Below are 20,770 nucleotides of genomic sequence, written 5' to 3'. Positions count from 1 at the left end.
GGGAAATTGTAGGGTGTGCTTGCGTCGGTTACACAGGGGTCCGTTTTTGAATGACATTTTTACAACTGATATTTATGTATATTTTATATAAAAATGCATACTTATTATTTATAAAGATTGCATAGACTTTTTTCCGTTCCGTTTTTTTTTGCTGCTCATTTACAACTGAAAATACGAGTGAAGTGTAGAATGAAATAGATGTATTCTCATTTCCCCTGCAAGAGGCAGCCTCATCATAGCCTGGTCCTAACCAGACTCTCGTACATTGCATTTGTACAGAGAGTCTGGCCTCGCTCCATTGACAAGCGTTGACTTCCTTGTAGGCGGGTACTCTGTTGAAGTTTAAAACTATTGGATCTGCACAGAGCCACTCTGATCTGCCATAACCAATTGCTAGCGTTCGCCTTAGCCAATTCCTTCACCACTACTGTAATAGAGCTAGCTGTCGTAGCTGGAAAATAAAACTGTTCCCGAACCCCGTGGGGAGGAGGGCCACAACATCATGGCCACCAACAAAACTTAGCAAAACTTGTTCTTGCTCCGGCTTTAGCTGTTGGATATTCGGCAGCGTTGCCACAACAGACTGAATGGCTTTGCTCGCATCTTTCTCCGCTGCCATTACGGAACTACAACACAAACTAATAAAATTGAGCGTAAGTACGTAGGAGGGCAGAGCCAGTCTAGTGCTGCTCCCCCTCACCTGTGAATTAGCCAGCTAATTTAATCATTTTAAAACAATATTTTGTGATAATGTTCGCCATATGTAAGGCTAGCCGCAATGGTAATTTCCGCTATGTTAAACGCTATTGACTTATGTTAAAACCGAAGTTCAATGTAAGTTAGCCTATTAATATAAATAGCCTACAGTATCCTCCGACCATACCTCGGATACACATGAAAAGAGGGGCCTGAGGAGAGAGTTCCGGCAGCGAATGTCTAATATGGGCTCTGGTTCTGGTTTAGAGGGGCCTGACAGAGAATGTCTAATATGGTCCGTTGACGGGCTCTGGGCCTGAGGAGGGAGAGCTGCCGGAATATTCACGCTTTTTCTTGAAAATCTTTGCATTTCCTGACAGACAAAAAAGCTAATGATTGGTTCCGATTTGTGCTACGTGACAACAACATTTGCAAATCACTACCATGAATCATTTCGGCCGAAATTGTTTTTAAAAAGTCACCAAGAGTGGGTTTTATATTGCCAATGTTTGTTTTTTGTTCCGATAACTGAAACGATACATGAAAAGTGTCTAAAAAATATATATTTTAAACCAGTAACCATGACCGATACTTGGATCCACATACGTTAGGCCTTTGCTGTTAATCGTGTGAACATTAAAGGGTGGTCATCTCGAAGTACAACCTGATTCAGTTGACGTGAGAAATGGTTGCAGCCTTGCATGTATACCAGGCGCGGGAGTTCTTGAGGCAGCCAGTGTCTGACGTCACAGGTTGCTTAAAGACTCATTCACGAGTTCAGTAATCACACCATAGATTGAATAGATAGCTTTTATTGAAGCAGGGCTGGTAGCAAAGCCAAGCCTAATGCATTGTGGTACAGGCTGGTAGCAGAGCCAAGCCTGAGGCTGGTAGCAGAGCCAAGCCTAATGCAGGGTGCCGCAGGCTGGTAGCAGAGCCGAGCCTGAGGCTAGTAGCAGAGCCGAGCCTTGAGTGGTTGGTGTAGGCTGGTAGCAGAGCCGAGCCTGGGGCGGTTGGTGTAGGCTGGTAGCAGGGCCGAGCCTGGTGCTGATGCAGGCCGGTAGCAGAGTCGGGCCTGGGTTCCTGGGAGGATGAGAGTGTGATTAGGGGATGCAGAGATGGTGGAGGTTATGTAGATGGTGCATGTATAGTTACCGGGGAGGTGATGTGGATGGTGCGTGAATAGTTACCGGGTATGGACTCGGGGTGTGGCGGAGAGTCCTTATGGGTCACGGCCGAGCAGCGGCTCGATCGGATCCCCAAAAGGAACACTCACCTACGGGCTGCTGCGAGGCTGATGAGAGCTTGAGTGTGGTGGAGATCAGGGAGGTTGATCCTGACGTATAGGCGGTATGCCTGGGAGGACCAGCGACCCAGAAGCTGGATAGTGTGGTCAGCAACGCCCTGGCTGGAAGCAGAGGAAGCGGCGCCGATTCTGAAGGAATGTGCGGAATAGTGCGTGGGATCTATGCCTGATTTGGTGAGGATGGGGCGGAGATGATGGTGAAACCAGAACCGGGAGGCGACGAGTCCTGATTCCGTGATGAATAGTGGGCTGGATGGGAGGGCGTGGCTTCCGGATTTGGAGTGAATGAGTTTCTGTAGTGACTCGAAGGGGCTGAGGGGAGAATTGAGGCGGAAGAGGAAGATGGGAACTGCTGTCCCGCTCTGATTGGTCTTGCTGCTTTTCAGAGAGAAAATTAGTGTGTCGATGGCTGTGCAGGGGGAACCGGAGAGCAACTTGCAGAAGAAATTGATGCCGCTGAGGTATGTGTGGATGGTGGAAGTGCGGATACAGAGGTGCGCGTGAGCGTATGAGATGAAGCTGGTGATGGAAAGGAGGTTGAATGAGGGCAATGTGAGGTGGTGAATGGTGTGGAAGGACCTGAAGCATTTCCAGGCTGTCCAGTAGGTGGAGAGTGTACGGGGTGACAGACCTTGGAGGATGACGTCCTGGGTATGGAGGTGGAGGTCGTGGAGGGGTGCTGTTACGGAAAGGTCGTAGAGGAATACGGAGGGACCGGAGTGGGAAGGGGGTCCGCCTCTGGGGCCAAGCGCCTGAATTTCTTCAGGGAGAGACGAGAGAGAGAGAGAGTCAGGAATGGTGTTGTGGTGACCAGGGATGTGATCGGCTCTGATTATGAACTGATGTGTGACTGAAAGCCAGGTGAGGCGGCAGATGAAGGGCATGACGGTGATGGAGTCTGATAGGCCTTTGTTGATCCAGGAGACGACGGCAGTGTTGTCGGAGTGGATGAAGATGGATTGGCGTGACCATTCATGGCCCCAGAGGAGGGGCGGCGATGATGATGGGGTAGACCTCGTGATGTGCAGATGAGGGGGCCAGTGAGGGAGAAGGGCAGACTCGGAAGGCCATGGGAAGGAGAACCAGTGGCCATTATAGTAGCAGCCGAAACCAGAGGAGGGGGCGGCGTCAGTGAAGAGCTGCATGTCGTTGGGGTTGGATACAAGATCGTTATAAAAGAAAGTGATGCCGTTCCAGTGGGAAAGGAGATGATGCCAGAGCTCCAACTCCATGAGACAGGAAGCGTCCAGTGTGATGGTGTGGTGGAGCGACTGTACGGATGAAGCCAGGAGGAGGAGGTGGGATATGAAGGAGCGGCCTTGGGGAATGATGCGGAGGGCGTAGTATAGGTGGCCGAGGAACGAGAGGAGTTGGCGCAGGTGGGAGTGATCAGGTAGTTGGAAAGAAGGAGCGTGATGCGGTCCAGTTTGTCGGTGGGGAGTGAAGCTTAGAAAGCCACGGAGTCCAGTGTGATACCAAGAAACTCCAGTGTTGTAGCTGGCCCTTCTGTCTTTTCCAGGGAGAGGGGAACACCCAGTTGTGAGAACACCGTGGTGAGAGTGTGGAGGCCTTGCGCCGGTGGGGATGAAGGGGGGCCGATGGTGAGGAAGTCGTCCAGAAGATGGACTAAGAAAGGAACCTTGGACTCATTGAGGAGGATCCAGCAGAGCGCTTCGGAGAGGCAGTCGAATAAGCGCAGGCTGCTTTTGCAGCCGAATGCCAGTCGGACGGCAAAGTAGTAGGAATCCTCCCAGCAGACCCCAAAGAAAGCCCAGTAGGCTGGGTGGATGGGAAGGACCTTGAAGGCGGTCGTGATGTCGGCCTTCGCCAGCCAGGCGCCGCGGCCGGCCAGGCGGATGAAGGAGATGGCGTGGTCTATGGTAGTGTAAGCCAGGGAGTAGTCCGGGCTGGAGATCAAGCTGTTGATGCTGGGGACGGGGTCGCGACTGGCAGCAGAGAGGTCGATCACGAGCCTCTGCTTGCCCGAGTACTTCCGGGTGGCGACGCCGATGGGGCTCACCCGGTAGACGGGGAACGGGGGAGAGGCCAACGGGCCAATCATGAAGCCCTGAGACACTTCCTTGGCCAACAGGGCAGAGACCACGGCGGGGGCCTCGAGCGCCGAGCGGAGGTTTGGGCAGGCAAAGGAGCAAGTAGGCAAGGACACCAGGCCGGGGGAGAAGCCTAGGACCAAGCCGGCCAGGAGGAACCGCACTGCGCGGGGTCGGGGTTGTAGCGGGGTTTGCTCGTTTAAGATTAGCAATACTTAATTTATAATTAAGTATGTAGTTCTTATGGGGCACCACCTCGTATTTGTTAAAGGGACAGAGGAAACCTTATTGAATAATAGCCTTCGTAATAATCAGTCTAATCTTAAGTAGTGAATTCTATGAAAGTAGAGCAGATCAGATAACGTGAGGGATACCGCGAGTATTATAAACAATGATTTATTTAAGGAAATGTAATTATAATGAGTCAGGTGAGCTGTCTGTCCCCCTCCCCTTTTTTCACACAGCTTCTGTGCACGGCACCTTCTCAGCAAGCAGGGGTGCCTGCAGCTGCCTGAAGGGGGTGACAATTTGCCAATTCCACACACAGTGAAATGATAGAAAAGAGAAAACCGCTTCGCGGCGCAGAGATTTTTATTTATTTATTTTATGCTCGTGCGTCCCCCACGTGACATGAAAAACTGCCGCCCCGGGCGGCTGCCCGGTCCGCCAGTGCCTAAAACCGCCCCTGATTTAAGGAAATGTAATTATAATGAACAAATACCAGAGAAGTTATAGGTTAGTTGAGAGTTGAGTTGAATTGTATACAGTAGGTCCTAAACTATGATGAGGGTTGGTGCAAGATGGTAGGTTGAGAGCGCGTGGGGAGGGGGAAGGGAGAGATAGGCTTCTGGAGAACAATGGGAGAGTATGTTAACTAATCCTAACGAAAGTTAGGTTAAATCATTTGCAAACTAAAATCAAACGTAACAAATTAAATCACAATATGCCAATGTTCACAAGTAAGAAATGTAGCAATATCGCAGTTACTGTTGTCAGTTTGAAGAAGAAGAGTCAAGGTTCCGTTCGTCGTTGTCAAACGGTTAGAGCAAAGGAATCTTTCGTTCAAGTTCCTAGTGGTCCAGTGAGTTGCTGATTGAGAAGGATAGGTCAGATGTGTCGCGAACACTTCCGGTGAATCCTTGCGAAAAAGCCAGGATTGCTTGTGCGTCGAGGTTTTATAATCCTTGCGAAAGAGGGGTATCCTTTTGGAGGTGAACTCTTTGATTGGTCAGTTACTCCCACCTGGGCGTCCATCCTGAGATTGACGTATGGGTGTGAAGTGGTTGATAACTTTTCAGAGTTCAGCTATTTCAAATGTCCATGTATTGCTTATACTTCAAAATATAACAATACAACATTCATAAATGGTTTAGTTTGTAGATTCGAATCATTTTGATATCAAGATTGACTGATTTATCATAACAGGAAAGGAAGTTACATTAAAACATCAAATTATATCAACACAGCATTAAAGGGAAAGCATACATTATAACACATCAACTACTGTCATTGAAATAGTGTCCCTGAGCCATGTAGTCCTTGAGAATATGTTTGTAAATCCAGAAAAGTTAGTTCTTCCTTAAAATCCTTTGTCTCCATACTGTAAGGCCATTTTGGTCTACCTTCTGACCCCATGCTGGGCCAGAAGCTTTGAAGCTCCTGCTCTGGAGATAAGGACAAAGGGGGAAAACCCCCTTTCTCCTTGTCGGGGGTAGGGGAAAGGTGTGATGGTACGTGGTTTGTCTGTTGGCTCTGCTACAACACCATTATGTGATGCTAACTGATCCTATCAAAGCATGCTTAATTGTTCTTTATCGCCCACCAGGACCGCAAGCCGACTTTGTGGAGGAGCTGGACATGCTCCTCAGCGTCCTCCCGGATGATAGAACCCCCCTGATAGTCCTTGGGGACTTCAACATCCACCTCCAAGGAACGCAGGCCGTCGACTTCTGGTCTCTCCTGACCTCCTTGATAAGTATCTCTCCCTCCTCAAATCCTTCTCTTCTCACATAACTGGTGCTAAAACCCTCTACTTTCTGAACAAAATTAACTCTGCTTCAAACCCCCACAAACTTTTCTCTACCTTCTCCACCCTTCTTAACCCACCTCCCCCCCCCCCCCTCCACCCTGACAGCAGACAACTTCTCCTCCTTCTTTGAGAAAAAAGTCGCCGACATTAGCAGTCGGTTCCCTAAACCCACCTTTCCTACCCTCTCACCCTCCATGACTGACCCAACTAAATGTCAAAACTCTTTTTCTCCCCTGTCTGAGGCAGAGATCTCTGACCTCATTCTCTCTCATCGCCCCACCTCCTGTCCCCTTGATCCTATACCCTCCCCTCTCTTTCAAACGATCTCCCTCTCCATCATAACTTTTCTTCTCCATGTCCTAAACTCCTCTCTCACCTCTGGCACCTTCCCCTCTGCCTTCAAACAGGCTAGAGTTCACATTTCACATTCACATTTAGTCATTTAGCAGACGCTCTTATCCAGAGCGACTTACAGTAAGTACAGGGACATTCCCCTGAGGCAAGTAGGGTGAAGTGCCTTCCCCAAGGACACAACGTCAGTTGGCATGACCAGGAATCGAACTGGCAACCTTCGGATTACTAGCCCGACTCCCTCACCGCTCAGCCAACTGACTCCCTAGAGTTACCCCTTTACTCAAAAAACCCTCCCTTAACCCTTGTGCTGCCTTCAGGTCACATGACCCAAAGGTTCATAACGAACCATCGTTGTGTTTACCAAATTTTACCCAATACAAAAACAAATAAAAATAATTTTCTTTTAACCTTTGCAATGTGGGGGGTCTGAGACAGCCCAACGGTTAAAAGAAAATGCTTCACTTTGTTTTTGTATGCAGTAAATTTGTCGCAATACGACGGTGGGTCACAATGACTGATGGGTCAGAATGACCCAAAGATAACACAAGGGTTAACCCTGCCGTTCTCCAGAACTACAGACCGGTATCACTGTTACCCTTCCTTTCAAAAACAATTGAACGTGCTGTATCTAACCAACTGTCTAACTTTCTCTCTCAGAACAACCTGCTTGACCCCAACCAATCGGGCTTCAAGACTGGCCACTCCACAGAGACTGCCCTCCTTTCAGTCACCACTGCCCTCCAGTCTGCCAGAGCGGCTTCCAGGTCATCCGTTATCATTCTGCTGGACCTTTCTGCAGCGTTTGATACGGTTAACCACCAGATCCTGCTCGCCAGACTTTCTGAGATGGGCATCACTGGCACTGCACTCCAGTGGATCTCATCCTACCTGTCGGGAAGATCCTACCAGGTCTCCTGGGGAGGCAAACTGTCAGGCCCTCGCCAGCTCTCCACCGGTGTCCCACAGGGCTCCGTCCTTGGACCCCTCCTCTTCTCTCTGTACACCACCTCACTTGGACCAATCATCACCTCCCATGGCTTCTCCTACCACTGCTACGCTGACGACACGCAGCTGTACCTGTCGTTCCCCCCGACCGATCCGGGGATCTCAGCTAGGATTGAGGCCTGCCTCACAGACATCTCCGCCTGGATGACCGAGCACCACCTCCAGCTGAACCTCGCCAAAACATAACTTCTCATCATCCCGGCTAAACCCTCCATCTCCCACGATCTCTCAATCACCCTGGGATCTGCGACGGTGACCCCTTCATCCTCTGCCAGGAACCTTGGGGTTACCATGGACGACGAGCTCTCCCTCACGGCCCACATTGCTGCGGTCTCCCGGTCGTGTAGATTCACCCTCTACAACATCCGGAAGATCAGGAGATACCTGTCTGAGCACTCCACCCAGCTGCTAGTCCAAGCACTCGTCCTCTCCAAGTTGGACTATTGCAACTCGCTGTTCGCTGGTCTCCCAGCATATGCAACCCGCCCTCTTCAGAGGATTCAGAACGCGGCGGCCCGCCTGGTCTACAATCTACCCAGACGCTCCCATGTTACCCCGCTCCTCATCTCTCTCCACTGGCTACCTATCATGGCCCGTATCAGATTCAAGACCCTGGTATTGACCTTCCGAGCAGTGAACGGGACTGCACCCGTCTACATCAAGTCTCTCCTGCAGCCTTACACCCCCACCCGTCACCTACGGTCTTCTTCAGACAACCGCCTGGTGGTCCCACCTCTCAAGACCGCCCGGTCCCAACACAAGCTCTTCTCCTGTCTGGCCCCCCAGTGGTGGAATCAACTCCCCACCTCCATCAGAGACACTGACTGTCTCTCCACCTTCAAGAAAAGGCTCAAGACGCACTTGTTCCGGGAGTACAACGGTACTTAGGAACGGTTCGCTTGACCCGATGTTAGTTTCCTCAAGGATCACAATGACTCTTGCTTAGAGACTTGTTGCTCTTGTGGTTAGTGGTAACTGACTGAAATTCTTGTTCTCGCTGTGATATATTGTTTTTATTATTGTTGCTTGCTTTTTCCACAGGTACACTTGCACTTATAGCGGTTCATGTTGTTTAATTGTAACTTGTTTAACTACATGCTCTTATGGTTCTTCCCTTTGGCACTTATTTTGGTTGGTCACAATGTGTGCTTCATGTTTTGGCTACTCGCAATGTTTTGTGGCTATCTTGTTGTTATGATCAGTGACCTATGCACTTTGTAAAGCTCTCTCTTGGAAGTCGCTTTGGATAAAAGCGTCTGCTAAATGAATAAATGTAAATGTAAATGTCCTTTATATGTCTGTGCGGTCAGAAATATGACTATCGGCAGTTTCAAAATCTTGTTTCTTTCGCTTTCTCTGACGAATTTTAACCACCTCTCAATTGAAGTTAGTGAGAGAATTTGAGAGGCTGCTCTCGCTTCAAGGCTCATAGCTGAAAATCTGTAAATGTGAGCTCTTTAGTAGTTAAATTGGCTGAAAGAGGACACATTTTCCTACATTTTAAGGTATAACTTGTTTCTGTAAGTTAAACTATATGAACGTTAGAGGAATTGGTTTGACAATTTAGTTGAATATCAGAAAAAGAACAGCCAGAGCAGCAAGCAGAGTGGCACACTCTGCTTGCTGCTCATTCATAAAAATCAAGAAGGAGCAAACATTTTAATGTATTTCAAACTGTCATAATTCAAAATTGGCTGAATATTTGAAAAAGCTGAATCATTTGGGAATAGCTGAATGTCTTATGAACATTTTAAAGGTTGAATGGTGTCTCTAGCTGAAAGTATGCTGAAGTAGTTACGTTTGAAAGAGGATGAAGCTTTTTAATGATTTGAAAGGATTTACCATTACTTTTAATGGGAGAATAATTTGCACAAAAACCTTAATATATCATAATAATATAAGTATAAAAGTGAGAAATTAGAAAAGTCATAGCACACATCTCCTGAAGGAGCTGAACGTTTTGATTGCAAAATTGTAGGAATCGGTGAAAGTATGCAGGACTAGTTAAAGGATAGAAAACCAGCGGAAGAACTAAGAAGTTGAAAAACAATAGTGAGAATGCTTATTCTCACAACTAGAGAGGGTACAATTTCTGGGGAAATTGTAGGGTGTGCTTGCGTCGGTTACACAGGGGTCCGTTTTTGAATGACATTTTTACAACTGATATTTATGTATATTTTATATAAAAATGCATACTTATTATTTATAAAGATTGCATAGACTTTTTTCCGTTCCGTTTTTTTTTGCTGCTCATTTACAACTGAAAATACGAGTGAAGTGTAGAATGAAATAGATGTATTCTCATTTCCCCTGCAAGAGGCAGCCTCATCATAGCCTGGTCCTAACCAGACTCTCGTACATTGCATTTGTACAGAGAGTCTGGCCTCGCTCCATTGACAAGCGTTGACTTCCTTGTAGGCGGGTACTCTGTTGAAGTTTAAAACTATTGGATCTGCACAGAGCCACTCTGATCTGCCATAACCAATTGCTAGCGTTCGCCTTAGCCAATTCCTTCACCACTACTGTAATAGAGCTAGCTGTCGTAGCTGGAAAATAAAACTGTTCCCGAACCCCGTGGGGAGGAGGGCCACAACATCATGGCCACCAACAAAACTTAGCAAAACTTGTTCTTGCTCCGGCTTTAGCTGTTGGATATTCGGCAGCGTTGCCACAACAGACTGAATGGCTTTGCTCGCATCTTTCTCCGCTGCCATTACGGAACTACAACACAAACTAATAAAATTGAGCGTAAGTACGTAGGAGGGCAGAGCCAGTCTAGTGCTGCTCCCCCTCACCTGTGAATTAGCCAGCTAATTTAATCATTTTAAAACAATATTTTGTGATAATGTTCGCCATATGTAAGGCTAGCCGCAATGGTAATTTCCGCTATGTTAAACGCTATTGACTTATGTTAAAACCGAAGTTCAATGTAAGTTAGCCTATTAATATAAATAGCCTACAGTATCCTCCGACCATACCTCGGATACACATGAAAAGAGGGGCCTGAGGAGAGAGTTCCGGCAGCGAATGTCTAATATGGGCTCTGGTTCTGGTTTAGAGGGGCCTGACAGAGAATGTCTAATATGGTCCGTTGACGGGCTCTGGGCCTGAGGAGGGAGAGCTGCCGGAATATTCACGCTTTTTCTTGAAAATCTTTGCATTTCCTGACAGACAAAAAAGCTAATGATTGGTTCCGATTTGTGCTACGTGACAACAACATTTGCAAATCACTACCATGAATCATTTCGGCCGAAATTGTTTTTAAAAAGTCACCAAGAGTGGGTTTTATATTGCCAATGTTTGTTTTTTGTTCCGATAACTGAAACGATACATGAAAAGTGTCTAAAAAATATATATTTTAAACCAGTAACCATGACCGATACTTGGATCCACATACGTTAGGCCTTTGCTGTTAATCGTGTGAACATTAAAGGGTGGTCATCTCGAAGTACAACCTGATTCAGTTGACGTGAGAAATGGTTGCAGCCTTGCATGTATACCAGGCGCGGGAGTTCTTGAGGCAGCCAGTGTCTGACGTCACAGGTTGCTTAAAGACTCATTCACGAGTTCAGTAATCACACCATAGATTGAATAGATAGCTTTTATTGAAGCAGGGCTGGTAGCAAAGCCAAGCCTAATGCATTGTGGTACAGGCTGGTAGCAGAGCCAAGCCTGAGGCTGGTAGCAGAGCCAAGCCTAATGCAGGGTGCCGCAGGCTGGTAGCAGAGCCGAGCCTGAGGCTAGTAGCAGAGCCGAGCCTTGAGTGGTTGGTGTAGGCTGGTAGCAGAGCCGAGCCTGGGGCGGTTGGTGTAGGCTGGTAGCAGGGCCGAGCCTGGTGCTGATGCAGGCCGGTAGCAGAGTCGGGCCTGGGTTCCTGGGAGGATGAGAGTGTGATTAGGGGATGCAGAGATGGTGGAGGTTATGTAGATGGTGCATGTATAGTTACCGGGGAGGTGATGTGGATGGTGCGTGAATAGTTACCGGGTATGGACTCGGGGTGTGGCGGAGAGTCCTTATGGGTCACGGCCGAGCAGCGGCTCGATCGGATCCCCAAAAGGAACACTCACCTACGGGCTGCTGCGAGGCTGATGAGAGCTTGAGTGTGGTGGAGATCAGGGAGGTTGATCCTGACGTATAGGCGGTATGCCTGGGAGGACCAGCGACCCAGAAGCTGGATAGTGTGGTCAGCAACGCCCTGGCTGGAAGCAGAGGAAGCGGCGCCGATTCTGAAGGAATGTGCGGAATAGTGCGTGGGATCTATGCCTGATTTGGTGAGGATGGGGCGGAGATGATGGTGAAACCAGAACCGGGAGGCGACGAGTCCTGATTCCGTGATGAATAGTGGGCTGGATGGGAGGGCGTGGCTTCCGGATTTGGAGTGAATGAGTTTCTGTAGTGACTCGAAGGGGCTGAGGGGAGAATTGAGGCGGAAGAGGAAGATGGGAACTGCTGTCCCGCTCTGATTGGTCTTGCTGCTTTTCAGAGAGAAAATTAGTGTGTCGATGGCTGTGCAGGGGGAACCGGAGAGCAACTTGCAGAAGAAATTGATGCCGCTGAGGTATGTGTGGATGGTGGAAGTGCGGATACAGAGGTGCGCGTGAGCGTATGAGATGAAGCTGGTGATGGAAAGGAGGTTGAATGAGGGCAATGTGAGGTGGTGAATGGTGTGGAAGGACCTGAAGCATTTCCAGGCTGTCCAGTAGGTGGAGAGTGTACGGGGTGACAGACCTTGGAGGATGACGTCCTGGGTATGGAGGTGGAGGTCGTGGAGGGGTGCTGTTACGGAAAGGTCGTAGAGGAATACGGAGGGACCGGAGTGGGAAGGGGGTCCGCCTCTGGGGCCAAGCGCCTGAATTTCTTCAGGGAGAGACGAGAGAGAGAGAGAGTCAGGAATGGTGTTGTGGTGACCAGGGATGTGATCGGCTCTGATTATGAACTGATGTGTGACTGAAAGCCAGGTGAGGCGGCAGATGAAGGGCATGACGGTGATGGAGTCTGATAGGCCTTTGTTGATCCAGGAGACGACGGCAGTGTTGTCGGAGTGGATGAAGATGGATTGGCGTGACCATTCATGGCCCCAGAGGAGGGGCGGCGATGATGATGGGGTAGACCTCGTGATGTGCAGATGAGGGGGCCAGTGAGGGAGAAGGGCAGACTCGGAAGGCCATGGGAAGGAGAACCAGTGGCCATTATAGTAGCAGCCGAAACCAGAGGAGGGGGCGGCGTCAGTGAAGAGCTGCATGTCGTTGGGGTTGGATACAAGATCGTTATAAAAGAAAGTGATGCCGTTCCAGTGGGAAAGGAGATGATGCCAGAGCTCCAACTCCATGAGACAGGAAGCGTCCAGTGTGATGGTGTGGTGGAGCGACTGTACGGATGAAGCCAGGAGGAGGAGGTGGGATATGAAGGAGCGGCCTTGGGGAATGATGCGGAGGGCGTAGTATAGGTGGCCGAGGAACGAGAGGAGTTGGCGCAGGTGGGAGTGATCAGGTAGTTGGAAAGAAGGAGCGTGATGCGGTCCAGTTTGTCGGTGGGGAGTGAAGCTTAGAAAGCCACGGAGTCCAGTGTGATACCAAGAAACTCCAGTGTTGTAGCTGGCCCTTCTGTCTTTTCCAGGGAGAGGGGAACACCCAGTTGTGAGAACACCGTGGTGAGAGTGTGGAGGCCTTGCGCCGGTGGGGATGAAGGGGGGCCGATGGTGAGGAAGTCGTCCAGAAGATGGACTAAGAAAGGAACCTTGGACTCATTGAGGAGGATCCAGCAGAGCGCTTCGGAGAGGCAGTCGAATAAGCGCAGGCTGCTTTTGCAGCCGAATGCCAGTCGGACGGCAAAGTAGTAGGAATCCTCCCAGCAGACCCCAAAGAAAGCCCAGTAGGCTGGGTGGATGGGAAGGACCTTGAAGGCGGTCGTGATGTCGGCCTTCGCCAGCCAGGCGCCGCGGCCGGCCAGGCGGATGAAGGAGATGGCGTGGTCTATGGTAGTGTAAGCCAGGGAGTAGTCCGGGCTGGAGATCAAGCTGTTGATGCTGGGGACGGGGTCGCGACTGGCAGCAGAGAGGTCGATCACGAGCCTCTGCTTGCCCGAGTACTTCCGGGTGGCGACGCCGATGGGGCTCACCCGGTAGACGGGGAACGGGGGAGAGGCCAACGGGCCAATCATGAAGCCCTGAGACACTTCCTTGGCCAACAGGGCAGAGACCACGGCGGGGGCCTCGAGCGCCGAGCGGAGGTTTGGGCAGGCAAAGGAGCAAGTAGGCAAGGACACCAGGCCGGGGGAGAAGCCTAGGACCAAGCCGGCCAGGAGGAACCGCACTGCGCGGGGTCGGGGTTGTAGCGGGGTTTGCTCGTTTAAGATTAGCAATACTTAATTTATAATTAAGTATGTAGTTCTTATGGGGCACCACCTCGTATTTGTTAAAGGGACAGAGGAAACCTTATTGAATAATAGCCTTCGTAATAATCAGTCTAATCTTAAGTAGTGAATTCTATGAAAGTAGAGCAGATCAGATAACGTGAGGGATACCGCGAGTATTATAAACAATGATTTATTTAAGGAAATGTAATTATAATGAGTCAGGTGAGCTGTCTGTCCCCCTCCCCTTTTTTCACACAGCTTCTGTGCACGGCACCTTCTCAGCAAGCAGGGGTGCCTGCAGCTGCCTGAAGGGGGTGACAATTTGCCAATTCCACACACAGTGAAATGATAGAAAAGAGAAAACCGCTTCGCGGCGCAGAGATTTTTATTTATTTATTTTATGCTCGTGCGTCCCCCACGTGACATGAAAAACTGCCGCCCCGGGCGGCTGCCCGGTCCGCCAGTGCCTAAAACCGCCCCTGATTTAAGGAAATGTAATTATAATGAACAAATACCAGAGAAGTTATAGGTTAGTTGAGAGTTGAGTTGAATTGTATACAGTAGGTCCTAAACTATGATGAGGGTTGGTGCAAGATGGTAGGTTGAGAGCGCGTGGGGAGGGGGAAGGGAGAGATAGGCTTCTGGAGAACAATGGGAGAGTATGTTAACTAATCCTAACGAAAGTTAGGTTAAATCATTTGCAAACTAAAATCAAACGTAACAAATTAAATCACAATATGCCAATGTTCACAAGTAAGAAATGTAGCAATATCGCAGTTACTGTTGTCAGTTTGAAGAAGAAGAGTCAAAGTTCCGTTCGTTGTTGTCAAACGGTTAGAGCAAAGGAATCTTTCGTTCAAGTTCCTAGCGGTCCAGTGAGTTGCTGATTGAGAAGGATAGGTCAGATTTGATAATCCTTGCGAAAGGGGGTATCCTTTTGGAGGTGAACTCTTTGATTGGTCAGTTACTCCCACCTGGGCGTCCATCCTGAGATTGACGTATGGGTGTGAAGTGGTTGATAACTTTTCAGAGTTCAGCTATTTCAAATGTCCATGTATTGCTTATACTTCAAAATATAACAATACAACATTAACTAGAGAGGGTACAATTTCTGGGGAAATTGTAGGGTGTGCTTGCTTGCGTCGGTTGCACAAGGGTCCGTTTTTGAATGACATTTTTACAACTGATATTTCTGTATATGTTATATAAAAATGCATACTTATTATTTATAAAGATTACATAGATTTAAAAGCATATTTTTTTTGCTGCTCATTTACAACTGAAAATACGAGTGAAGTGTAGAATGAAATAGATGTCTTCTCATTTCCCCTGCAAGAGGCAGCCTCATCGTTGAATCAAAACGTATACATTTGGCAGACCGGTGTAAAGATTGACCTAATCTCTATGACTTAAACGTCCTTTTAAGTTTTTCCCTTCTCGTGATATTTTCAAGCATTTAGCCTACTCATATTGCATTCATTCATGAATAAACAACCCCTTTGAAGATTATTCTACGACGTTACCGGCAGTAGAAGATTGAATCGCGATTCAAACAGTACCATCTGCTAACTGAAAATATGCCCCCCAAAACGTAAATAAGCTTGACATTTATTTAGTGGAAAATTGCTCATTCATAAAAAGCTCACTGGTAGCGACCATTGTCAGTAACAACGCAAAATGCGATATAGCCCTGTGTTGAGAAGCTGCCCCGGTAAATTGTACTACTACGGTACAGTACTAGACCACTGCTGTGTTCGTCTTGGTAGCGATTGCGTTGGTTGAATTGGATTTAACGTTCCGTTGTACGGTTTAGGCTGAAATTAATCATTTTCATGAACAGATTGACAACGTTTAGGCTGTGGCAATGAAGTTCAGGTTAGTAGTTAGATAGACTTTTGATTTAAGTAAGGGGAGTGCCGAACATTTTCTGTCGCCGTTTGACTTCCTAAACAGCTGTGTACTGTAGCTAGATGTTTTTGTAGTGTGTCTCGCGTAAGCTACAGCGATGCAGTGAGCTACACTGGTTTGAAACCACAGGTAATGGTAATTTCACCGACAAATCGTTTTCTAATGTCAGAATAAATCCTACAACGAAAATGTATATGTGAGGAATGTTTATTTTAACGATTGAAAACAGATAACGCTACATCATAGACCACTGTAGTATGTGTTGCCCGGGAAACACAGGCTAATGTCATGATGCTAATACTTCAGTGAAATAGTAGACTACTGTTTCCGAAAGTAGATGTACTTCCTTAATAATATCAGCTTATATTGTACATTACACATCACAATTGTGTGTCATATCACAAAGTAAAATGAGTAAATAGTTATCACCCTGGCCTCTTTTCTTGTGGCGTTTCTGCAGCTGCCTTGCAGTAAAGCTATAGTTAGCCTAGCTATCCCCCAAGTTAACAGATGCTAAACGAATGTTCTGGCAAAGGTAGTCACGCGTGTTTTCGTGACGTTAGTGACGCAGTGACGTTAGTAACGTCAGTGACTGTGGCTAGCAAATTAGCCACCGTTAGCTTCACTTTTCGCCACAAAAACTTAATTTAAGCTTAAACCATGCAACGGAACGTAAATTCCAATAGAAGCAACTCAATCGCTACCAAGACGAAACTTTTGACACCTACGTTGTCTATGTAGGCCAAGTATTTACTGAGTTTTAGGGGGGCAAAAAGAAAAAAAAAAGAAAATAATAATAATAATATACATGTGAGAGAACAAAGGTTGTGCTCTCGCCGAAGGCTTGAGCACACCCAAATATGCCCCCAAAAACGTAAATAAGCTTGACATTTATTTACTGGAAAATCGCTTTCATAAAAAGCTCACTGGTAGCGATCATTGTCAGTAACAACGCCAAGTGCGATATAGCCCTGTGTGGAGAAGCTGCCCCGGTAAATTGTACTACGGTACAGTACTAGACTACTGCTGTGTTCGTCTTGGTAGCGATTGCGTTGGTTGAATTGGATTTAACGTTCCGTTGTACGGTTTAGGCTGAAATTTATTATTTTCATGAACAGATTGACAAAGTTTAGGCTGTGGCAATAAAGTTAAGGTTAGTAGTTAGATAGATTTTTGATTTAAGTAAGGGGAGTGCCGAACATGTTCTGTCGCCGTTTGACTTCCTACAGCTGTGTAGATGTTTTTGTAGTGTCTTGCGTAGGCTACAGCGTTTCAGTGAGCAACACTGGTTTGAAACCACAGGTAATGATAAATTCACCCACAAATCGTTTACTTGTAATGTAATGTCATAATAAATCCTACAACGAAAATGTATTTGTGAGGAATGTTTATTTTAACGATTGAAAACAGATGCATCATAGACCACTGTAGTATGTGTTGCCCGGGCAACAGAGGCTAATGTCATGATGCTAATGCTTCAGTGAAATAGTAGACTACTGTTTCTGAAAGTAGATGTACTTCCTTAATAAAATCAGCTTATATTGTACATTACACGTCACAATTGTGTGTCATATCACAAAGTAAAATTAGTAAATAGTTATCACCCTGGCCTCTTTGCCTGTGGCGTTTCTGCAGCTGCCTTGCAGTAAAGCTATAGTTAGCCTAGCTATCCCCCAGGTTAACAGATGCGAAACGAATGTTCTGCCAAAGGTAGTCACGCGTGTTTTGGTGACGTTAGTAACGTCAGTGACTGTGGCTAGCAAATTAGCCACCGTTAGCTTCACTTTTCGCCACAAAAACTTAACTTAAGCCCAAACCATGCAACGGAACGTAAATTCCAATAGAAGCAACTCAATCGCTACCAAGACGAAACTTTTGACACCTACGTTGTCTATGTAGGCCAAATATTGACTGAGTTTTAGGGGGGCAAAAATAATAAAAATAATAATAATATATATGTGAGAGAACAAAGGTTGTGCCCTTGCCGAAGGCAAAGCACACCCAATAATAATATATATGTGAGAGAACAAAGGTTGTGCCCTTGCCGAAGGCAAAGCACACCCAATAAATGGTTTAGTTTGTAGATTAGAATCATTTTGATATCAAGATTGACTGATTTATCATAACAGGAAAAGAAGTTACATTAAAACATCAAATTATATCAACACAGCATTAAAGGGAAAGCATACGACGTCCCGGAAAATTAGTTCATTAGAACGTTCAGATTTCAATGCATTTTCATCAACATGTCTTCAACTTGATTTTTCTCAAAATGTATGTTTTAAAATGGACTAAATTATGAACTTATTTTGAAAAAAACAACCTACTCTTTCATTTAAGATATGTCTCCCGGTCGTGCCGACCTTCTATGAAAGGTAGTCAAAGCAGCAAAAAATATAAACATTATTTTCATACACTTTCTCAATGTGTATTGCAACCAACATTTGATAGCATTAAGGGGTAAGTGTCTACATGTTAACTGGCATGTTTGTTTTTAATATCTCGCTAGTAGTCGCTAGTTATAGAGCTAAGAAAAGGACGTGGACCTGAAAATTCCGGTGCCAGATTTCTCAGTGGCATTCTTAGCTACATTCAGGCTAACTTAGCATTCGATTCAATGCGCTTGCTACCGGCGTTCCACAGTATTTGACAGTTGGTTAGCCTTGGCCAAACATGACGCGTTCTATTGTCCACCCTAGCAACATGCGCTTGCACGTAGCCCAACTACAAACACGATCTATCACAGTATTAACTTCATGAAAACACTTACTTTCATAAGGTACACACACAATGCCTCACATAAATGTTGAACAATAATGATTTAACCCTTGTGTTATCTTCGGGTCATTCTGACCCATCAGTCATTGTGACCCACCGTCGTATTGTGACAACTTTACCGCATACAAAAACAAAGTGAAGCATTTTCTTTTAACCGTCGGGCCGTCTCAGACCCCCCACATTGCGAAGGTAATTTTTTTTTTTTGTATTGGGTAAAATTGGGTAAACACGAGGATGGTTCGTTGTGAACCTTTGGGTCATGTGACCCGAAGGCAGCACAAGGGTTAAGCACTCAAAACTTATAAGGCACAGTACTGCACGCAGACAGCGTTGCTAGGCAACGTTAATATCGACAGAGTCTTTCATACAGCTAAGAAAAGGCATTTTCTGCTGGTCTCTTGATTCTCTAGCCTGGCTCTGCCCTCCTACGTACTTCTGCTCAATTTTGATTTTGCTTCTGTACTGCGTCTGGGCTTGATGTACGTAAGTCAGATGTCTTCGGTTAACTTTCTACCTGTCCAATCAGCGAACAGAGGGAGTGGCTGAGAACGATGACGTTGAGCGCTAGTTTGTGTTGTAGTTCCGTAATGGTGGCGGAGAAAGATGCGAGCGAAGCCATTCGGTCCGTTGTGGCAACGCTGTCGAATATCCAGAAGTTAAAGCAGGGGCAAGAACAATCTTTGATTCCCACGGGGTTCGTTTGATTTTCCAGCTCCGTTAATCGTGAAGGAGTTGGCTAAGGCGAACGCTAGCGATTGGTTATGGCAGATCCAGAGTGGCTCTGGGGCAGATCCAATAGTTTTAAACTTCAACAGAGTACTCGCCTTCAAGGAAGTTAACGCTTGTCAATGGAGCGAGCCCAGACTCTCTGTACAAATGAAATGTACGAGAGTCATATGAAACAGCGATACGGGAGCATGATATTACAGTTTTTCTCGATTGGTTACACACATTTTCTGAATGCATACCTCATACTCTCAGAACTCTACACACAAATAAAAAAAACACACACACAATGGGCAAAACCCCTCACTTCTCCTGCAAAATTAAACTTTACATTCAAAACAATGTTATTTAATCTCAAAATGGTATTTTGTTTTCAAATGACAAACACAAACCATCATATGAATAGACATTTATAAGAACCATTTGAACACTGATGTGCTCAATGTAAAACACTATGATGAATGGAAAACACTTCTTCTTCATTCATCATAGTGAGTTAGGCCTTTTTTTTTTTTCAGTGTTACACTTACTACAGATAGTACATACATAAGTGTGTTGTAAAATATTTGAGAATATTGTTTTTATACTCAGAACACAGAAATACACGGTAACAAATATATTTTACGTATTTTTCCCAGAAAAACAATGTACACAGTGTACATCCCAACCAACACAAAGTCGCACATACAGTGCTCTACATACAAAACAACAGAATCATTTACTGTATAGTGTACACAGTTACATTATTATTATTTTTCTTTGTGTTTGCCGTAATGTTATGGCGTTATTTTCTAGGACCATGTTCATGATTTCAGTTTCCCGTTCAGGAGACAGAAGATGTTCCTGATCACCTTGTGTTGGTAATCTTTCAGTTCTGCCAAACAAATAGTAAAATACTGTAAATACTGTGTAGGAATACAAAGTAGGAATACATTTCCCAAATACTTGAAACATACTTTATTTTTACAGTCCTACAGAACAGTCCACAGGCAATACTGTACTACTGTACTCATTGAGTACTGTATTGATATGCAGTAGGCCTACTGCAATTTTGTAGTGAGAGTAGATTTCTTACCTATTCTCATTTCGGAAAGTCCGGATGATGGATGCTACAGTGTACCTGCTAAAATTTGGCTGTACTCTTTGCCCAGCCTCCTTCATTGTTAGACCATGGTTGACTACATGGTCAACCAAAGCGGCTCGGATCTCATCAGAGATTATGGTCCTTGGCCTTCCTCATCCTTGTCCTCCCCGTCCTCTTACTCTCACTCCTCTGCCTCTGTTTCCAATGTTGGCATCCATTGCTCAAAAACAGAAGATGTCACTTGTTGCCCTTTTATGCTAAAGCTCTGATTGCTAATTGTAAAACTGTGTGACAGGTGTTTGTCCATGCGATGAGTCAGAGTGCGTATTTGAATGGCAGTGTGTTCCTTGTGAAAACAAAAGATTTTCTTCATGAGAATTGTGCCAAATGCAGAGAATTGTGTGTAGTGTTTTGAAAAAAGTGTGTTTTAGAACTGCAATTTGAGTGTAAAGTAGGAATTGTGCTTGTAGTTTAGCAGA

At 46.3% G+C, this 20,770-nt stretch overlaps 1 pseudogene; it reads right to left on the bottom strand.

The window, feature by feature from the left end:
• Window positions 1-1,968: 1,968 nt before the first annotated feature.
• The window catches only part of LOC136964570 (uncharacterized), a 30,433-nt pseudogene continuing 11,631 nt past the window's right edge, over window positions 1,969-20,770 (bottom strand).

Source organism: Osmerus mordax, chromosome 20 (assembly GCF_038355195.1).
Source record: "Osmerus mordax isolate fOsmMor3 chromosome 20, fOsmMor3.pri, whole genome shotgun sequence".
Classification (NCBI taxonomy): domain Eukaryota; kingdom Metazoa; phylum Chordata; class Actinopteri; order Osmeriformes; family Osmeridae; genus Osmerus; species Osmerus mordax.
Note: the sequence above shows the minus strand (reverse complement) of the source record. Positions and strands in the feature narration are given on the sequence as shown.